Raw genomic sequence first — 15,516 nt, 5'->3', positions numbered from 1 at the left:
CAAATTTGACGCGACCTGCCCCTTGTCCGGCATTTGCACCTCGGTACAACTGCACCTCGTCCTGTCCTGCACCAGTGTGTCCTCGCTCCATCTCCCATGCTGTGCCCTGCACTTAGCACGCCGCCTTGCAGCAGCGTGTTGCCCACTGCCTTGGCGTGCCCAGCACTAGCACACCCGCGCCTAGGCGCCCAGGTGGAGGCCACCGCGCCCAGGCTCTTCATTGTCGTGCCATGCTTGCCCCAGGTTCATCTCCTTGCCCTATTTGCAGGTGATGACGCGCAATTTCACATGCAGTACTGCATTTAAACTGGAATATCCATAGTTTTCTTTGAGTAATCATATGGTAGGAGTAGTAAATTTAAAACTGCAATATGGAGATACTCCTGATTTACATACGGGATAGGATATGAGTAAATTACTCCTATTGGACGCAATATGAATCCCTCCTTAGTAAATCCAACATGTAAACTACAATAGGAGTAAAACAGTATCTGCAACATGATATGCACAGTATGGAGTAATCATAATTTTTATAGTAAATTTACAATATGATTCCCTCCTTAGTAAATTTTCAATGTGGGATATTTTGATTTACATGTGGGATATGACAAATTACAATAAATTGAGTACTACTTATTTACATGTGGAATATTGTGAGTAATTCTCTAATGTCAAGTTTTCCAATGTAAAAATAGAAACTGCAATTGTCAGATTAGTGAAACATAAATTGAGTACTCCTACTGATATGCACAACATGACCAATATTCACATATGTTTGCCAACAAACAAAACAGTTTGCAGAAATCAATGTTCACATATGCAGATACGATACCGGGTCAGTGAATTGGTAGGATGTGCCATATGCAAAAGTACAAGGAAAAATGGAAAACGAAATAGGGCAAAATAAAATTTCAATACAATAAAACCAACGTGAAAAGAAATAGAAGCTTCCTAAAACTAGTTAAGTCATAAAAAATTGGGCGCCCCTATGTCTCGCTGTAAGCGAGACAGAGGGCAAGCCTCGCGGGGAAGGTCCAGATAGGTCGGCCCAGCTGCGCGGGAGGCTACAACCTCCTTTTTCTGTTTTCTGTTTTGCTTTATTTTGGTAATTTCATTTATACTTTAAAGTATTCTAAATATATACTGCAAAAAGGATCTATAAATAAATTTGAAATTTTTTGACCAAGCATTTGAAAAATGTTAAATGTGTATAGAAAAATGTTTATCACGCATGCGAAAAATGTATTAAAAAATTGATCATGTATTTGAAAAATGTTAATCAAGCATTTGAAAAACACCTGAAGTATTTGAAAAATGTCAATCAAGCATTTGAAAGACACCTGAACAAATATTTGAAAATATTAATCAAGCATTTGAAAAATGTTAAATATGCAGAGAAAAAATGTTGACAATGTATTAAAAAATATGATGAATTTTTTTGATCATGTATATAAAAAATGTTAGTATTTGAAAAATGTTAATCAAGCATTTGGGAATGTTAATTAAGCATTTTTTTGATCATGTATATAAAGAGTGTTAATCAAGCATTTGAAAAAAATGTTGAACAAGTATTTGAAAAATGTTAATCAAGCATTTGAAAAATGTTAAATGTGCATAGACAAAAATGTTGACCATGTATTAAAAACTGTTAAACTTGTATTTGAAAAATGTTAATCAAGCATTAAAAATCTTAAAATTATATATAAAGTATGTTGACCATGTATCAAAAAAATGTTAATCTTGTATCTGAAAAACATTAAAAAGTGTATAGAAAAAATGTTGACCATGTATTACAAAAGTGTTTAGTTCCTATTGGAAAAATGTTAGACGTGTATTAGAAAATTGTTGATGACGTATACACAAATGTAGAATAAAAACCAAAAGAACAAAGAGAACCAAAAAAAGAAACAAAATGAACAAAATAAAAAGGAAATAAAAATGCAAAAAAAAGAATGAAAAAGGAGAAGAAAAAATAAAAGAAACAAAAAGAAAACCAAAGAAAAACAACGAAAAAGGAAATAAAATCTATACCTACTAATAAAGGGGTTATGCTTCTGCCTGTACATCGTTATATATGTTTCTGCCCGTAACACACACACTAAACATTACATTAACACTGCGTTTGGATGTTCCCATTGAAGCCCAAGAAATCGAATTGGTAATCATCTGACATCAATACAGATGTTTGGTTGCACACCGAATTCGTATTAGAAACGCCAGATGTCGGAGTAAACGACCACGGGTAGCCTCACCTGCTTCCCGTGGCGATTCAAGACATCGGGGCCGGCTGCGCCCCTCAAACCTCAAGGACAAAGTACCACCTTTCTTGGGCCGGCTGGTGGCATCGGCCGGCTGACCAGAGGGCGGCGCCCTTCAGAAGAAAGCCATGAGATGCACTAGTAGAAAAAGGGTCAAATGTGAAGCACATTAGTGCCGGTTTGAATTTGAGCCGGCACTAATGTGTGCATTAGTGCCGGTTCCAACGGCTAGCCGGTCGCTCTCATTAGTACCGGTTCGTGGCGAACCTTTAGCACCGGTTCGTGCCACGAACCGGTACTAAAGTGAGTGGTGGTAGGATGTTGTCAGTCCGGGGCCCCTCCAGCACCTTTAGTACCGGGTCGTATCATGAACCAGTACTAAAGGTCGTCCTACATAGACCCTTCGTTCACCCGAGCTCGCTCTGTTCTTCCCCTTTCCCCTCTTCTCTCTGTTCTTTTCCCTCTTCCTCTCAAGCTCATCACACATTTTGCCCAAAATTTGTCAAGATTTGAAGGCCCCCATCCATTCAAATGATCACAAAGGTTAGCAACTTTGTCCTTTCATCTCTCATTGCTAGATTAGCTCGTGCAATGCTTTATATAGTGATTGATTTTTGAGTTTAGTAATTTGGGAGGAATTATATATATGTGCTAGTATTTGATTTATATGCAATTTGAGGTAAAAAATAACACTTAGTTTGCATATGTAGGTGTGGTTTACTTAGTACCTTCTAAATCTCTGTCGTAACCACCGTCGATCGCTCACAACGTCCCGTCGCCGGCACCATCTTGTGGTGAGCCTCTTGCTCATGAAGTTTTATATTAAAAATTGATGTTTGTGTGATTTGGATATATAGTTACTCGTATAATTATCTTACCCATATGTTGTTTGTTATACATAGTGCCATGGTTTTGATATCCGTCCCCGTCGGCCCTCGTCCGGGTTATGATTCGGATGTGGTATATTCTTTTTTAAAACTATTCATTGCATTTCATGTTTATGACAAATTATGCCCATTAAGTTGACATATATATTTGTATGTAGGAGGTAGTTGAACCGGAAATTCCAACTGACCCTATTGTCGAGAGGTTAAATTTAGTTGAAAGAGAAAACGAGGATTTGAAGGAAAAATTGAAAAGAATTGAGGGGGAGAAGATGGAATTGGAGTTGCATGTTGCCGATGTCGTCGATGATCACAAGATTAAGATGGAGAAAATGCGCTTGAAGATTAAAAAGATTAGAGAATATGCCATTCATAGTGAGGCTTGGTATCATTATGCTGTTGGATCAATTGTTACCTTAGTTGCGATCTTGATCGCATTTGTTGTTGCATTTAAATTCTTTAGCTAGAGAGTTATCTGTTTGTTGCATTTAAGTGTTGTATGATCTTTATGTATGAACTTTATGTATTGTATTAATTTGGTGTTTTCGGTGCTGTGTATTGAAGATGAGCCGGCAATGGATGTACGATGACCGATGCTCTCCCGAGTTCATTAATGTCGTGCGTACTTTTCTGCTTGCGGCTGAGGCAAACAAGCGGGCGGATGGTTTTATGCCTTGTCCATGTGCTGGCTGTAAGAATGGTCACAATTACTCTACGTCAAGAACCATTCACGTCCACCTGTTTGAGTCGGTTTCATGCCCCACTATAATGTTTGGACCAAGCATGGAGAAAGAGGGGTTATGATGGAAGACAATGAAGAAGAAGAGGACGACGACAGCTATCCTGGCCATGGGTTCCCTGAATACGATGATACAACAATGAGGGAAGAAGCTAAGCCGGTAATGCGGGAAGAAGCTGAGCCGGCAATGCGGGAAGAAGCTGAAGAAGAGGCATCGGATGAGCCCGTTGATGATCTAGGTCGGGCCATTGCTGATGCAAAGAGAAACTGCGCAAGTGATTTGGAGAAGAAGAAGTTGCAGCGCATGTTAGAGGATCACAAAAAATTGTTGTACTCGAATTGCGTAGGTGACAAGAAAAAGCTGGGCACCACACTGGAATTGCTACAATGGAAGGCAGAGAATGGTGTATCTGACAAGGGATTTGGAAAGTTGCTGGTAATGATAAAGAATATGCTTCCAAAGGACAATGAATTGCCCGAGAGTACGTACGAAGTAAAGAAGGCTGTCTGCCCTCTAGGGTTAGAGGTGCAGAAGATACATGCATGCCCTAATGATTGCATCCTCTACCGCGGTGAGTACGAGGATTTGAACGCTTGCCTAGTATGCGGTGCATTGCGCTATAAGATCAGCCGCGATGACCCTGGTGATGTCGAGGGCGAGCGCCCCAAGAAGAAGATTCCTGCCAAGGTAATGTGGTATGCTCCTATAATACCACGGTTGAAACGTTTGTTCCAAAACAAAGAGCATGCCAAGGCGATGCGATGGCACAGAAAGACCGTAAGAAAGACGGAAAGTTGAGAGTACCCGCTGACGGGTCGCAGTGGAGAAAAATCGAAAGAAAGTACGGGAAGGAGTTTGCAGATGACGCAAGGAACGTATGGTTTGGTCTAAGCGCAGATGACATTAATCCTTTTGGGGAGCAGAGCAGCAACCATAGCACCTGGCCAGTAACTCTATGTTTGTATAACCTTCCTCCTTGGTTGTGCATGAAGCGGAAGTTCATTATGATGCTAGTGCTCATCCAAGGCCCTAAGCAACTGAGAGACGAAAGCTAGGGGAGCAAATGGGATTAGAGACCCCAGTCTTCTCTATAAGAAGAGCTGGTCTAGAGTGTGATTCTGATCAAAACAAATGGATGGCTTAAACCTGCTTATTATACTAGAAACAATGGAATACCTCAAGTTGGATATAGGTGAGGTGGGACTTAAGAATGCCCGACAACGACATTGATGTGTACTAAGGCCATTAGTTGAAGATCTCTTACAACTATGGAATGGAACAGGTGTACGTGCGTGGGATGAGCACATGTGGGAAGAATTTGACCTAAAGGCGTTGCTGTTCGTGACCATCAATGATTGGCCTGCTCTTAGTAACCTTTCAGGACAGACAAACAAGGGATACCGCGCATGCATGCACCGTTTCGACGATACCGACAGTATATATTTGGCTAATTGTAAGAAGAATGTGTACCTGGGACATCGTCGATTTCTTCCGAGCAGGCATACCGTAAGAAAGAAAGGCAAGAATTTCAAAGGTGAGGCGGATCACCGGACGAAGCCTCGCCACCGTAATGGTGCTGATGTACATGATATGGTCAAGGATTTGAAGGTGGTCTTTGGAAAGGGTCCTGGTGGACAACCTGTTCCGAATGATGCTGACGGACGCGCACCCATGTGGAAGAAGAAATCTATATTTTGGGACCTGCCCTATTGGAAAGACCTAGAGGTCCGCTCCGTAATCGACGTGATGCACGTGACGAAGAATATTTGTGTGAACCTACTTGGCTTCTTGGGCGTGTATGGGAAGACAAAAGATACACCTGAGGCACGGGAGGACCAGCAACGTATGCACGGAAAAGACGACATACATCAAGGTCATGCAAGCTACGCTCTTACCAAAGAAGAGAAGAAAATCTTCTTTGAATGCCTGCTCAGTATTAAGGTACCGTCTGGCTTCTCGTCGAATATAAAGGGAATAATAAACATGGCAGAGAAAAAGTTCCAGAACCTAAAGTCTCATGACTGCCACGTGATTACGACGCAACTGCTTCCGGTTACATTGAGGGGGCTTCTACCAGAAAACGTTCGATTAGCCATTGTGAAGCTATGTGCATTCCTCAATGCAATCTGTCAGAAGGTAATCGATCCAGAAATCATACCATGGTTAGAGAATGATTTGGTGCAATGTCTTGTCAGTTTCGAGTTGGTGTTCCCACCGTCCTTCTTCAACATCATGACGCACGTCCTAGTTCACCTATGTGAAGAGATTAATGTTTTGGGTCCTGTATTTCTACACAATATGTTCCCCTTTGAGAGGTTCATGGGAGTCTTAAAGAAATATGTTCATAACCGTGCTAGGCCAAAAGGAAGCATCTCCAAGGGCCATGAAAATGAGGAGGTCATTGAGTTTTGTATTGACTTTATTCCTGACCTTAAGCCGATTGGTGTTCCTGAATCGCGGCATAAGGGCAGACTGGATGGAAAAGGCACGCTAGGAGGGGAACAAATAATATGTATGGATGGACATTCTCTCACTGAAGCACACTACACAGTTCTACAGAATTCTGCCTTGGTGGCTCCGTATATGGATGAACACAAGAATTTGCTATGCTCCAAACACCCGGAGTAGTCTGATCACTGGATTACACGTGAACAAACCAGGAGTTTCGCCAGCTGGTTGCAGACACGTACCATGCATGACGCCTCTATTGAATATGACCTGTACTTGCTGTCCCAGTTACCATCTTCGAATATAATGACTTTCAAAGGGTACGAGATAAATGGTAATACATTTTACACGATCGCCCAAGATAAGAAGAGCACCAACCAAAACAGTGGTGTCCGCTTTGATGCAGAAACCAAGACGGGAAAGGAAACATATTATGGTTATATACATGACATATGGGAACTTGACTATCAACGTGGTTTGAAGGTCCCTTTGTTTCGGTGCAAATGGGTCAATATGACACGAGGCGGGGTAACGGAAGACCCGCAGTACGGAATGACAACAGTGGATCTCAACAATCTTGCGTATGCAGACGAACCATTCGTCCTAGCCAATGATGTGGCACAGGTTTTCTATGTGAAGGACATGTCTACCAAGCCGAGAAAAAGAAAAGATAAGGAAGCGAATGCATCGTACGATGAGCCAAAGCGACACATAGTTCTTTCTGGGAAGAGAAACATCATGGGAGTGGATGACAAGACAGACATGACAGGAGATTATGAAAAGTTTGATGAAATTGCTCCATTCACAGTGAATATTGACCCGAGCATCCAGTTAAATGATGAAGATTTTCCATGGCTACGGCGCAAAGGGACACACGCGAAGAAAACGTTTCACACCCAAAGATCTAGGATGTGATCGGCTTCACTATCATCACTTTCTTCTGTGTTTCACACCCAGGAGGGAATCTCTGTAATAGTTAGGATAGCTATTTATGTGTTTTGGCATTTGAAACGCGAATAAATTTTATGTGCAAGCAAATTCTTTCATGCATTTACTGATTTTTTCAGCTAAATGACCCTGAAATTGAAAAGCATTTCAAATGAACTCAGAAAAGGTTGAAAGTTGGCATGGTATCATAATTTCACCCACATAGCATGTGCAAAAAAGTAGAGAGGGTTGCCGCAAAAACTGGATGCACTTCGTATACAAAATGGACAATCTCTTTCGAAGTATCAGGGTTTCGGACGAAAACTCATCCGTTACAAAGGAATTTCATTTTTTAAATAACCTAAGCATTACCAAATTGAATATAATGATAAAACACACTAATATTAAACATAAAAAAAAGAATCACTAAAAAATCTATTTTCAAAGTTAAGTTATTCACAAACTAGTGATTCACACAAATTTCAAATAATTCAAAATTTAAACTATTCAAATTTGTAAACTACCGGTACTAATAGAAAGTTTGTAATTTTTTGTACCTAAAGCAAAAATATTCACAAAGAAACTCTAAATACAGCAAAAAACAACTCAAAAATAAATAAAACAAAAATAAATAAAGCAAAAAAATAAGAAAAAAGCCCACCTACTGCGCCACAGCGGCCTGCATACGACTAGAAACCCAACCTGTTGTTGGGCCAGGATGCAGGCCCGCAAAGGCCCAGTAGGCCCACAGGGCAGCACAAAACATTTAGGCCTAGTAGGCCTGCTTTGGGGAAGAGCTCGAGGGAGCTACCGCACTGGGGCTTATAAACCAGTGCGGATGCCCCTCGGCTAGCGAGGTGGGACTAAACATTTCGCACCGCACCTGCGCCAGCGCACCCCCTTTAGTACCAGGTGGTGGCTCAAACCGGTACTAAAGGGGGGGGGTCTTTAGTACCGGTTGGAGCCACCACTCGGTACTAAAGGGGTGCCGTTCCCGCCGCTTGGCCTGGCCAAAATAGACCTTTAGTACCGGTTGGTGGCTCCAACCGGTACTAAAGGTTGTTCTATATAAGAAAGAAAAAAGTCCATTTTACTACCCTGAATAAAGTGGGTGGTTCACTTTACCCCCTGATCTATTTTTTGACTCCTTCTACCCCCAAACAAACCAAAACCGTACAAAACACCCCCTGGCTGGTTTGTCTCCACTCGCTGCTGATGTGGCACTAGTTAACGGTGGTTTTGACCTCAGTGGGCCCCCCTTGTCAGGTCGGGCGTGGGCATCCCCATCGCTCCCTCGCGCTTCGTTCTGGCTCCAGCGCGACCCCGCCGACGAGCCGCGTCGCCACCTGCTCCACCCCGCGCTGGCCCGCCTCCTCCCGCAGCTACGCCGCCCCGCCGTTCGCCGTGGCGCTCTCGGTGAGCACCCCGCTCGGCCTCGCCTCGCTCCTCCGCGGCATTGGCTCCGGCGCCGTCCGCCCCATCGCCGCTCCGGCCGCGCGCCTGCGCCGCCCTGCCTCCTCGCCGAGCTTGCGCTATGGACCCCAGCCGCCCTCACGCGCTACTCGCGCCGTCGTCCCGGGCCGCCCGCCGGCTCCGACCGCCCCGCTTTGCCCTCGCGCGCGCGGCCCTGTCCGCGCCCAAGCCGGTCCAAGCCGCTCTACCCTCATGCGCGTGAACCCATCGTTGAGCTTGGCTGCGCCCAGCCTCCCCCGCTCGACGCACACCGGCTCCGACCACGCATGCTCTGCCCTCGCGCGCGCAGTCTAGTCTGCGGCCAAGCCGGTCCGTGCCGCTCTGCCCTCGTGCGCGCGAACCCATCACCGCGCCTGGCCGCGCTCGGGGCGCGCCGGCTTCGCCCGCCACAGCCGCCTGCTGGCTATGCGCGCATCGACTGCCGCCGCTGTGGCCGGCTGCTACTGCAGTAGGGGCCACCCCTTTTTTCTTTTTTCTATTTCTTTTTTTTAAAAAAACTGACGAGTGGGACCCATTGGCAGGTCAAATACCACCTTTTACTATGTCCACGTCATCATCTGGTCTGGGTAAACCACCTAGGGTGCTTTTTTGTCCGGTATGAGATTGTTTAGGGGGGTATAGGAACCGAAAAATAGATCAGGGGGTAAAGCGAACCACCCACTTTATTCAGGGTAGTAAAATGGACTTTTTTCTATAAGAAAACACTTTAAAAAATTTGTCAGTTTCTCATCTCTCCCTCCGCTTCTTTCTCCTCTGCCCTGTCGCCGCCGCCCCTCGTCGCCGACCCCGTCGCCGTCCGTCGCCGTCGCCGTCCCCATCGTCGCGCCGCGCCGCGCCCCGTCCTCCCGTCGTCCCCGCCCGGCCTGTCGCTGCCCCGTCCCTGTCGCCGTCTCCGTCTCCGTCCCCGTCCCCTTCGCCGCCCCCCGTCGTCGCGCCTCGCCGGCGAGCTCCTGCCCCGGCCGCCATGTACCACACACACACACACAATCTTTCTGTTTTTTAGTTATAGAATTATTAGAAATGTTAGTTATATAGAAATGTTTTTTAGTTATAGAAATATTAGAAATTTTAGTTATATAGAAATGTTAGTTATATAGAAATATTAGAAATGTTAGTTATATAGAAATGTTAGTTATATTAGAAATGTTAGTTATATAGAAATGTTAGTTATATAGAAATGTTTTTTAGTTATAGAAATATTAGAAATGTTAGTTTTAGTTATAGAAATATTAGAAATGTTAGTTTTAGTTATAAAATTTAGAATTTGCATATATGAAATCACAATCCATCATTTAAAAAATGTTACTTTACTTTTGCGGCATATAGTATTTGTTGTCGACGATGCCCGGCCCGCATCCTCGCCGTCGACCCGTTCGCGACGACGTCCTGCTTCAGAGGACCCATATCCAGGACTGGGTTCCGCCGGGATGGCACTGGGAGGTGCTACCTTCAGGGGCGCGACGCTTGGTGAGGAACCCGGCCCCGGGTCCCGTCGTCGACCCTCATCTCCTTTGGTGGCGTTCGCGTGGGCCACTTTCAGTGCGGAGGGAGACGGCCCCGTCGGAGGTGGTACGTCGCCGTGTCAGGGAGGAGGACGAGCACGTCCATCGCTACATGGCTGCTATGGACGTCAGGTTCTCCAATACCTGGCAGGTTCTTTGGGGAGATCACCCGAGCTATGATCCAGTGATGGTTCCTTCACTTTGGTTGTCCACCGCCTAGATTACTCTCTAGTATTCGATCTTTATTAGCTAGCTAGCTAGCTAGTGATGTACTCGTTATATAATATTCGAGATGATTTATTCGAGATTATATATATTATTCGAGACGATGTATTTGAGATTATGTCTATTATTCGAGACGACGTATTCGAGATTATATTCGATGATGCTTATTATGTACTATGATTGATTCAGTTTTTCCTTATTAATTGATTGCATCCATGCATTGTAATTTGAATATATTTCTTTTGGATTAGTTAAACAAAACCTATGGCGGACAATACCGACAGAGAGGGAGAAGAGGCCCTGTTCAATATCATACGCAATCCTTGCGGGCCAGATGATGATCAGAATGAAGAAGATTATGACGGCTCCGAATATCTAAACAACACCGGGGAGGGTGATATGATATTCGATCGCGACGACCGAATTGATGAAGTCATGAACTATGAACATGACGAAGAAAATGTTGATCTTGACACAACAAAGACCGGCGAGGTATATATATTTATATAAGCAGGCATCTGGTGATCATCACATGTTTTAAATGACTTGAAGATATATTAACGAATTGATCTTTCTTCTTTCAGCCATTCGGATCAAGCAAATCTTTAGGCAACAGGAAACGAGGCCCGAACAAAAAGTTGAAGGAGGGCGTAAAGTACAATATCGAGGCCATCGAACCTAATGGCGAACCATTAGCGCCAAAGAAGATTGCAGACAAGTTCATTCATCAGTGCGGAGTTCTTGTGAAGGACCAACTCCCGATCTCCCTTCAAGAATGGAGAGAGCCAGCAAAGCCACGTCCAGTAGTTACTTTTGTCGACGACAGACAAAAGCTTCTACTTTGGGAAACGCTCATGGAACATTTCACCTACCAGATCATTTCGCAGATGCAGATGTGGAGAAAGTCAAGGACGCTGCTCTTAGGAAGATGGCGGTGGCATTCAAGAACCACAAGAATTGTGAATGGGCCAAGTACGTCAAGGGAGGAAGGAAGACTCCAGTATTCAAGGGAACACTAGAGAAGCAAAGTGCTCATTGGGACGATTTCGTGAAATTCAAGGATTCGGAATTATCTAAGGAACAGTCGAGAATAAACAAGGCCAATGCCGCAAAAAAGGATAAGTTCCATAAGCTGGGCCAGGTGGCTATGCGGTGGGAACGCCTAAGTGGGATAAGTCTGAGAAAGAGATGGAGGATGCAGGTGTCACTCCAGAAACATTGAGATGGCCCCCCAGGTGCAGGACTTGGTTCTATGCGCATGGGGGGGAGTTGGACGCGAAGACAGGCAAAGTTTTGAAGAAGGCATGTCTGGATGGAGCCGAAGATAAGCTACTTGTTGCAATAGAAGAGGCTCGATCGGGGGTGTTCCAGCCCAACAGAGAGAACGACGAGCTTATGCGTGCCCTGGGAAATCCTGAACACCCAGGAAGAACACGAGGCATGGGCGCTATTCCGTGGTATGAGGGGTTTTCGGACTGGAACACCGACTACAGAACCCGTGCGAGAAAAAAGATTACGGAGGAGAAGAAGAGGAAGATGGAGGAGGAGCAGAGGAAGCTAGACTATGAACGCCTTCAAGGCCTAGAATCAGCGCACGCGGACTTGGCAGTCAAATTCCAGCGGCAGCAGGAGCAGATCGACTCACTTAGCCAGCAAAGGGGGTCTCAGCAGCTGCAGCAACTAGCGGATGATCCACCATTGGATAGCACCGTCCCATCCATGCCGAGAAGCAGCGTGGATTCCGCCCCGGGCGACACATTGCTGGATAGCTACCCAGTGGATGAGATCATGGAGAACACTAACTGTGAGCTACACTTCAAAATGAAGAACATATCCATGAAGGTGGCGGACGCCCTTGCTTTTACAAATCCCCCCGAGGCAACCTTCCATTGCAACCCGATTCCAGCGGGCTATGCTCGTGTCTTGGTTGATGAGGTGGTGGACCAATATTCGGGGCTAGAGCTTGACATTCCTGGAGGTGACGATGATCACACACTGGGAGAGGCCAACCATCGTATCATCCTATGGAGAAAGGATTGCATCATCTTTCGAAGGCCACCGACACCGCGTCATCCGACTCCTCGTCGAAGTCCGCCACCGAGTCAGCAGACTCCCGCTCCTCCAAGTCCACCAACGCGTCAGGCCACTCCTCCTCCAAGTCCGGCACAGCTTCAGGCCACTCCTCCTCCTCCAAGTCCAGCAAAGCGTCAGGCCACTCCTCCTCCAAGTCCGGCACAGCTCCAGGACACTCCTCCTCCTCCAACTCAGCCACGTCAGCCGTCTTCGCCGCCTCAACAATCACGGAAGAGAGCCGCCTCAGCTATGGTGCATAGCGGTACAAGTCGAGGTAGTACTGGAGGTACAGGCGGAGGCAAGCGATTTCAATATGGTCCAAGCCTTGCGCCTCTTCCGCAGAGGCCTTATGACAAGTCCGAGGAGGAAAACGTAGCCATATCGAAGGCCGAGGTGGAAGCCCATTTTGCACCGAAACCGCCACCGCCGCCAAGGGAGAAAGTGCCTGTGGAAAAGATTGACCACTTCATTCGTATGGCTAGAGCACCAGCTCCCAAGCCTGTTGACACAGACTATGAGCGCCACATCAAGAAGTTAAATCGAGCACATCTACAGAAAGAGGCGAGCTCAAGCTCGAGCAAATCAGCTGGCAAAAGGAGCGGTAAAACCGTTCCCCAGCTGGGAGAACAGGCGGCGCAATAAATCCCCCCGCTTGTTGTGCCAACAACACATGAGAGTAGGCGTGCCCAATATTATTGTGGGTAAACCTTTAACGTTCCCGGGCTGGGCGATGTGGTAATAACTGAGGAGCATATTGAGTAGGCTGAAACGCTCATGATCATTGTTGGACAACTCCTTGATATCGAGCCCATGTCTCCGATTAGAGAGGAGGAAATAAAACGGAAATATGTCCGGGGCCAACCTTTGGTCGAGCCAGACGAGGTCAAGAAGCTCCCAATGAGAATATATGAATTGCATCAATGGTACATGGACATTACCAAGATTTCCAATCGAGAGTCCCTCATGGTGAATGTCAAGAAGGATCATTACTATCATGAGAAAGCTGTGACCGTTGAGTATTCAGAACTATTTCAGCTATACAATCAAGACGCACTCGACAAATCTATCGTCAGTTGCTATTGTCTGTAAGTGATTTATTTCTGTAATTTAAGTCTCAAGCTAGCTGTAGTGATCATTTTGATCAATCATTACCTGTAATTATCCTCACTATATTCTTTTCTGTGGTATTATGCAGGATGAAGATTTATGAAATGAAAAAAGGTGGATGCTATGGCATTGGGTTCGTTGACCCAAATACCATTAATGAATACACATGGAAATTAGATCCATATTATGAAAAAAGTGTAGAGGAAAGCATGCTAGAGTTCTTCAAGCGCCTCAAATACAATGAAGATATACTACTTCCTTACAACTTCAAGTGAGTCACACTGTCTTGTACTACAAATTCTGTTTTTGCCTACTAGCTAGCTACATGTTTTTTCTTACATATGCCCGCTTAATTAAGACATGCAAACGTGTGTGCATGCAGATTTCACTGGATCTTGTTAATCATTAAAGTTGATGAAGGAACAATTGAAGTACTAGACTCACTACTTAAGAAAGCAAGTGACTACACCATCATGAAGGGGATAGTCAATAGGTAATTTCAATCATTATTAACTATATCTCGGCCTATTTAATTAGTTCGTCATTTCCTGATAACAACTATTTAATAACCCATTTATTCATTTTCTTTGTCGGCGGGCAGGTCTTGGGCAAAGTTCATCAGGGCCACTCCAGGCCCATGGAAACAAAATCTGAAATGGTATCGACCCTAGGTATGTAATTAAGTAGTACTAGCTAGCTGCCATCTCTTTAATTATCAAGCTTGATTAATTCTTATCTGATCAAATTCCATTCTCGTAAAGGCCCTGAAGCAGGTGCCGCGGAATAATCTGTGTGCATACTACGTTTGCGAGAATATTCGCATGATGGCGTCCGAAAGGAGCAGATCTCAAAGACAGGAGTGGGTACGTTTGTCAGAACACTATTCACAATTTTTACACCATTATCAATATCTAGTCACACAACTAATACACATGCATATTGATCTCCTTCTTAACAGTTCAAAGAGGTGCGGGAGAAGCTCCTAACAGAGGACCGCATAGAAGCAATTCAAGAGGAAATAGCGGGATTTTTGCTCGACCAGGTCATAGATCCCAAAGGAGAATACTATTACCCGCTACCGCCCCCATGAACTGTTGGGGAACGTAGCATAAAATCAAAATTTTCCTACGTGTCACCAAGATCAATCTATGGAGTCATCTAGCAACGAGGGAGGATTGGATCTACATACCCTTGTAGATCGTGCGCGGAAGCGTTCAAGAGAACGGGGTTGATGGAGTCGTACTCGTCGTGATTCAAATCACCGATGATCCTAGCGCCGAACGGACGGCACCTCCGCGTTCAACACACGTACGGAACGGAGACGTCTCCCACGCCTTGATCCAGCAAGGAGGAGGGAGAGGTTGATGGAGATCCAGCAGCACGACGGCGTGGTGGAAGTAGGGGATTCCAACAGGGCTTCGCTAAGCGCTGCGGGAGGAGGTAGATGTGTCACGGGAGGGAGAGGGAGGCGCCAGGCCTTAGATTGGTTTGCTCCTCCTTTTCCCCCACTATATATAGGGCCAAGGGAGAGGGGGAGGTGCAGCCCTTTCCCCTTCCTCCAAGGAAGGGTGCGGCCAAGGGTGGGGAGGAGTCCATCCTCCCCAAGGCACCTCGGAGGTGCCTTCCCCCTTTAGGACTCTCCCCTTTTTTTTTCTCTCTTGGCGCATGGGCCTCTTGGGGCTGGTGCCCTTGGCCCATATAGGCCAAGGCACACCCCCTACAGCCCATGTGGCCCCCCCGGGCAGGTGGCCCCACCCGGTGGACCCCCGGGACCCTTCTGGTGGTCCCGGTACAATACCGATGACCCCGAAACTTGTCCCGATGGCCGAAACAGCACTTCCTATATATAATTCTTTACCTCCGGACCATTCCGGAACTC

Source organism: Triticum urartu, chromosome 3 (assembly GCF_003073215.2).
Source record: "Triticum urartu cultivar G1812 chromosome 3, Tu2.1, whole genome shotgun sequence".
In the NCBI taxonomy this organism is placed as follows: domain Eukaryota; kingdom Viridiplantae; phylum Streptophyta; class Magnoliopsida; order Poales; family Poaceae; genus Triticum; species Triticum urartu.
Note: the sequence above shows the minus strand (reverse complement) of the source record.